The sequence below is a fragment of the Mirounga leonina genome, unplaced genomic scaffold (assembly GCF_011800145.1).
Source record: "Mirounga leonina isolate KUSES-001 unplaced genomic scaffold, KU_Mleo_1.0 Mir_168, whole genome shotgun sequence".
NCBI classification, from domain to species: Eukaryota; Metazoa; Chordata; class Mammalia; order Carnivora; family Phocidae; genus Mirounga; species Mirounga leonina.
The window spans coordinates 44,650,541-44,657,785 of NW_023270426.1; the positions used below are offsets into that span (position 1 = coordinate 44,650,541).

Genomic DNA, 7,245 nt, shown 5'->3' on the forward strand with positions numbered 1-7,245 from the left:
TTCTTGGGCAGATTTAAGTAAAGTTTCTAGAAAATTTATCTTTTTCATATGTAAAGAAATTGGTTTATTCAAAGTCACTCACATATTTCAGGATAGGAGTTACTTTTAACACTACCTGAGTTCATATCCCATCATCACTTCTTAGCTCTGTGACCTGGAGCAGGCTACCTGAACTCCCTTTACCTCAGTTTCCCCATCTGCAAAATGGCAGTAATAATATCATGTGTCTCAATAGGGATGTTGAAGTGATTGAGTGAGGCTCCATTTGTTAAGTATTTATCAGCCACTGGCAAAGAGTAAGTGCTCAGTAAGTGCAAACTATTCTTATTATTGCTTGGAATGAGTAAAAATGTATGCTAGGTGAATTTAAAAATTCTGATTCCTTTAACATTATTAAAAATACAACCATAACGGGAACATGCAGATGGATAAAACAGTCCGGGTTTCTAATAAACGTTTTGAGCATTTGTAAGCACTCTACTAAGAAAAAAGATGATTCAAGTTCATCATCTCATGTCGACAAACCTGAAATAAAAAACTTAATTCTGTTAATTTAATTCTCTGGTTGTCAATCCTTAAAGACACCAGGATTTAAGGGTATTTCAAACTCAGCTTTCCTATGGAGGGCATACAAAGACAAGACAGGTTTGGGGCACCTGGGTGGCTCAGTCAGTTGAGCGTCAGACTCTTGATTTCAGCTTAGGTCATGATCTCAAGATGTGAGATTGAGCCCCACATCGGGCTCTACACTCAGCAGGGACTCCACTTGAGATTCTCTCTCCCTCTCCCTCAGCCCCTCCCCCACTAATAAATAAATAAATCTTCAAAGAAAAGGCAGGTTTAGTCAGCTTCTCTTGGTATACACTGGGAAAGGTTAATGGGTGTCTTGTGTTTTAACATTAAGTTCTCATTTGTTAGATTTCCATGACCTTAACATCTTGACATTTAGGGGGAAAAATTAGGTCTTTTTCTGCACTCTGCTCCACATCTATTCAATAGATCAACTAGAAATTGTGTTCAGCCACTAGTTACTATGACTTAAAATATTGTTTTAAATCAAACAGATTTTTCCCCCCTTATAAAATAAGAGTGGAGTTTAACAGTCCAAAGCAGATATGGTGACTCCAAAATGTCATGAAGGATCTAGGCTCCTTCCAGCTCCAAGGTGTGATCTCTGTTCTGATGTTCATAAGATGGATACTGGAGCTCCAGTCCTCACTTCAGTGCTCCAGGTAAAGAGAAGGAAAATGCAGGGGAAAGACAAGTGGGACCTTCTAGCTGAGTCATCCCCCTTTAAAAAGCTTTCCCTGTAAGCCCCACTCAGTGACTTCCAACTATATTTCATTGCCTATCCCCCTTCCCCCACCACATACACACCTCTAAAAAGAAGGCTGGGGTGTTTTAGTGGGCATCTTACCATACCCAACAATATAGGGATTCTGTCAGTAAAAAGAAAGGGGAAGATTATACTGCTTAGAGATCTAGCAATCTTTGCCAGTGTGAGCTCTTAATAAACTGTTGTTCAGAAAAAGACAAAAGGAGGGCCACCTGGGTGGCTCAGTTGGCTAAGCATCTGCCTTCAGCTCAGGTCATGATCTCAGGGGTTCTGGGATAGAGTCCCATGTCGGGCTCCCTTCTCAGTGGAGAGTCGTTCAAGATACGTCTTTCCACCACCCCCGGCCAACACATTCCACTTCTGGAATATTTGTGACCGGCAAGTGCAGAATAGGGTTGCAGGCTGCAGATTTCAGTAGCACTTGGGAGAGAGGAGGCACTAATAAAAATTTGGGGGTGGAGAACATTAAGTACATCACCACCCCTCTATTTGCTCCTCTAGGAACAAACACCTCAGCCTTGGCCCCATAGATGGCAGATGCAAGTAGTAGTTGGGTGACCAACCATCCTGGTTTGCCAGGCCCATCCTGGTTTAGGACTGAAAATCCTGCATCCCAAGAAATTGCTCAGATCCTGGCAAACAAGGGCAGTTGTCCACCCATGATACCTCTGTTATTTCTCATGGGCCATACATTTAAAGACTTTCAACAGAACCTGGGAGAAGGGGGGAAACAAGGAGGAACCAAAGGTAGCTGGTCTATCCCATTGGATCCAACCCAGCAAAGAGTGATTTGTTGAGTGCCACATTGATAACAGGCACTGCACCATGTCCTGCCTGGACGTGGGACAATTACTGTTTCCTGGGCACTCGCCCCACGCCAAGCGGAAGGGCTTCTTGTGGATGAACACATTAATCCTCACAGCACCCCTAGAAGGCAGATCCTATTGTCGTTTTTCCACTTGCAGAGAGCGATCTGAAGCACGGGGAGATGAAGGAATGTGCCGGAAGTTAAACAGCAGAAGGGCGTCAGAGGCACGGTTTGAGCCTGGCAGAGGGACTTCAGGGTGTGCGTGCTCCCTTCTCCTTTGCGCTGCCTCCCACGGGGGAGATAGAGGCTCCCTCGTCACTCAAGAAGCCATAGCCTGGTGCTTGCTTTGGCAGCACATATACTAAAATTGGAACGATACAGAGAAAATGAGCATGGCTCCTGAGCGAGGATGACACACAAATTCATGAAGCATTCCGTATGTTGTGCAGTTCCCCAGCGAGATGCCACCCTTTGTGGACCAGGTCGGAGGAAACGGTATGAGTCAAAGCCCAACGTGTGGCAGTGAATCATGCAATTGTGACATTTCACTGGAAAAATATTCCTATAAAGCAGTCTATGACATGTGAGCGAAGCTGAGTTACACCTGAAATTTTATGAGCAAACGTGTCATTTCTGCCTATCTCAGAAATGAGAAAATGTCAACTTAAAAAAAAAGAAGAGGCCAGTAGCCTGGGAGGCAGGACAAGGCAAAGGCTTGGATCCCTGAAGGAGTAACAACGATGCTACCTTGGTTGACATTCATTGAGCAGTGGTCATGGGCCAGGTCTTTGCTCAGCCTCTACATAAAATATCTCATTTAACCGTTATAACCAGGAGCGTGGTACTAACATCTCCATTTACAGAGGATCAGGCTGGCTGAGAGAGGTCAAGCACCTTACCCAAAGTCACACAGCGGGTGGAGCTGGGATACAAAAACAGAAGTCTAATCCCCTGAGAGGGCAGAACTGGGCCATAGGTAGGAGCTCCGGCTGTTACCCGTGGGCAGGCTAGGCCAGATGAGAGCCACAAACTAAATGCCCTGGACATTTAGCCATTCCTGTCTTCTTATTTTTTGTGTGTCTGCCAAGAAGTACAGGACTCCAGTCTTGAGCCCTGGGCTGTGCTCCGCTCGTAGCCCCAGAGCTGCCGGTGGCCGCCATTGTGTGGCCCGCGATGAACCAGAGGCCACTCTGAGAGCGTCACAATGCAGCACAGAACTTTCAGGCCTGCCACAACGTTTTTTCTTTTAAAAATAAATGCCACAGCATGGTGCTATTTTGGGAAACAGCTTTCCACACCCACCCCAGCCTGTCCCTCAATTGTTGGTGTTGGCTTCCTGCTCCACAGAAAGGCCAAAAACACATTATCTACCTACGCACAACCGAGGCAGGGAAGAGGCCTTGTCAGGCCCTGCCCTGTCACGGAGCTGCATAACTGAAAGGCATTATTAGTACAGACGTGTTCCAGAAGCAGCTGGTTTAAAACTCATTCACAGGGGCTGCTACCTGAGAGTACGGGCTGCAGAGAGTATGCCCGCAGAGCCCTCCTGGCTGCAGCAAGGAGGAATCAGAGCCTCAGAGAAGTGAAGGGATTTGACTCCCTCCCACTGGAGAGCCACACTACAGGCCTGCAGGGCATAGAAAAACTTTCCGAGAGGATCCCTACTCCTTTACCGGCTTGTACTGAGTGAGAGCATAACTGAGCCTTCTAGGCTGTGGACTGGTCTCTAAGAGGGGCCATTTTATCCAACCATCAAGAAAGGAGTGGGCTGGGGGAGAAATGGGTTCTTTAGAAAACAGAATGAACCCCACTGCTTCTCTCACAACCAAAGGGGGAAGTGAACCCCAAAGCAGAGGGGAGAGCTACCTCTCCGCAAAGAAATAAAGCCACCCTCGAAGGTACTAAGGCCATGAAGGACCCTAACCTACTGTGTATTAGAGCTAGAGAATCTGGCAGAAAATCAGTAATATCTGCCCTGCTCAAGTGGAGAACACCAGGGCTCATGTGTGATGCTGATGGTGATTAAAAACAATAATCAGCATTATTTACCACACACCAGGCACTGATCTGATTAATTGACACATGCATTTAATATTTGTGACAACCCTATGAGCTAAGTTTTATCATCATCTCTATTTTACAGATGTGGAAAGCAAGGCACAGAGAGGTTAAGTTTGTTACTCCAGATCACACAGCTAGAAAATGGCAGAGCTGGAATTTGAACATGGGAGGTCCAGGGAAAACTGTGGGAGCATTTTTAGGGGTTTTTTTAGGGGCAAGTATGATAAAGCTGCAAAGTGTTCTGTGGTTCTGGGTGAATACTAGCCTACTGCAGAATATGAGTGTTGGTTTTCCTTTCTTATAACAAAGGTGCCTTCTGGGCCCTGTACACAGGTATCTCTTAGATGAACTCTCAGCAGAGACAGATCCTTGAAAGATAGAAGTCCAGGGTAGAAGAGGCAGGAGAATCTGAGTCTCCAGCTTGATCAGGACTAATTGGTTTCCCATTTATCATCTATAATGTGGTTTAATATTACCTACCTACCCATCTCTCTCCTCCCCTCCCGTCCCTTCCCCTCCCCTCCCTATTACATACTTATATTTCCATCCTTATTAAAACACATCAGCCCTGAATCTCTCTGGCCCCGGTCCCATACACACACATCTTCATGACTGTCCACCCACACCCTCAACAGACAGGTTGGTAAACACTTTTCAAGAGGACCTTTTATGTTCCACAGTCCTCTCAGTTCCCTGAGAACTCAGAAGCCCTGCCTCCCTAGCCTGGAATATAAATGTATTCACACATAGACTTTCTGAGGACTTACTGTCAAATCCCTATTCCTCCCATTTCAGGAGTTCCCTCTTGGCCTCTCATATTTTTTATAATAGCTTTATTGAGAGGCAATTCACATACCCATTAAAGGTACAATTCAGTAGGTTTTAGTATATTCAAAGAGTTGTGCAACGACCACTCAACTTTTAGAACATTTTCATCACCTCAGAAAGGTGATGCCACTCTCAGTTCTCCCCTAACCATCCACCCTTCCACCCCCACCCCAGCCCTGGGCAATCACTGATCTACTCTTCTATCTTTGATTTGCCTGTTCTGGACATTTGCATAAATGGAATCATACAATATGTGATGTTTCGTGACTGGCTTCTTTCACTCAGCATAATGTTTTCAGAGTCCTTCTGGGTTGTTGCACATATCAGCATTTCATTTCTTTTTATTGATGAATAATATTCCATTGTATGGATAGGCCACATTTTATTTACCACCTCATCAGTTAATGGGCATCTGGGTTGTTTCCACCTTTGGGCTCTTATGAACAATGCTGCTAAGAATATTCATGTACAAGCTTTTGTGTGGATGTATGCTTTCATTTCTCTTGGGTATATCTAGGAGTGGAATTGCTGGGTCATATGACAAGATTGTGCTTGACCTTTTGAGGAACTGCTGGACTGTTCTTCCAAGCAGCTGGCAGCTGTATCATTTTATAGTCCCACACTAGCAGCATCTGAAGGTTCCAGTTTCTCCACATCCTCACTAACACTTGTTAATATTTGGTTTTGATTATAGCTATCTAACTGGATTTGAAGTGGTATTGCAATGTGATTTTGATCTGCATTTCCCGGATGGTTAATAATGTTGAACATCTTTGCATGTACTCATTCATCTTTTTTATATCTTCTCTGGAGAAATGTCTATCAACATATTTTGCCCATTTTTAATCAGGTTATTTATCTTTTATTACTGAGTCATAAGAGTGCCTTCCAGTGTTCTAGATACAAATCCCTTATCAGATATATGATTTGCAAGTACTTTCTCCGTTTCTATGGGTTGTCTTTTCACTTTCTTGATGTTGTGTCATTTGAAGCAAAAAAAAAAAAAAAAAAAAAAAACTTTTTAATTTTGATGAAGTCCACATTATCTGTTCTCTTGGTTTTGTTTGGACGTGTAGTATCACATCTAAAAAAAACATTGTGTGATCCAAGGCCACAAAGATTTACACCTGTTTCCTTCTAACTTGTTTTACAGTTTTATTCTTTTTTTTTTAAGATTTTATTTATTTATTTGACAGAGAGAGACACAGCGAGAGAGGGAACACAAGCGGGGGGAGTGGAAGAGGGAGAAGCAGGCTTCCCGCTGAGCAGGGAGCCCGATGCGGGGCTCGATCCCAGGACCCTGGGATCATAACCTGAGCCGAAGGCAGACACTTAATGACTGAGCCACTCAGGCGCCCCCATTTATTTATTTTTAAAGATTTTTATTTATTTGTTTGACAGAGAGAGAGAACACAAGCAGGGGCAGAGGGAGAGGGAGAAGCAGACCTCCCACCAAGCAGGGAGCCCGATGCGGGGCTCGATCCCAGCACCCTGGGATCATGACCTGAGCCGAAGGCAGATGCTTAATGACTGAGCCACCCAGGCGCCCCTTGTTTTATGTTTTTAACTTGTACTTTTAGGGCTTTGTTTTCTTTTGAGTTAGTTTTCACATATTTTATAAATTTTGTATGGAAGTAGATGCTCTGCTTGGATTTTCAGGTAGCCAAAATTACCTTATGAAACTGAAACCTTTTTAATTTGGGAGGAGAAGTTATAAGGACCCTGTGACTGTAGCACTTTCTCTTGCAAAAGGTTACAAAGAGTGTCCGTGGGCCAAGCCCAGCAATAACTATTTTCCTTCGGAGCTCTGGCTTGGCCATCAGCAGCCTCCATGCAAAGCTGGTGTTCAAGAAGGCCAGAGTCAAGCAATGGAAGCAGCAGTACAGCAAGCTGAGAAAGCGCTCTTCACTCAAAAACCCAGAAAGATCTATGCTTCCAGGTATAATTTTCAAGAATAAAGTGATCTTCTCCCCCCCCCCCCAAAAAAGAACATTCCATGGGATAAGAAATTGTTACCCAGATGAGTTTCCTTGGGCCCTTTGCTTGTCCTGGCTAAGCATTTAGAGCTATCTCCAGTTATCTCCATCACTAATGCCTTCCTTTTCAACTTTACCCAGGATCTTTACTCACCTGGGGTGCTTATTAAAAATCTATCTTCCTGGGGCGCCTGGGTGGCTCAGTTGGTTAAGCGTCTGCCTTCGGCTCAGGTCCT

At 44.4% G+C, this 7,245-nt stretch overlaps 1 non-coding gene across 1 annotated transcript; it reads left to right on the top strand.

Annotated features, from left to right (window-relative positions):
• The first annotated feature begins 2,481 nt into the window (after positions 1–2,481).
• LOC118017278 lies at positions 2,482–2,588 on the top strand. Its single transcript, XR_004681114.1, has one exon. It is a non-coding gene; the product is annotated as a U6 spliceosomal RNA (small nuclear RNA).
• The last annotated feature ends 4,657 nt before the right edge of the window (positions 2,589–7,245 follow it).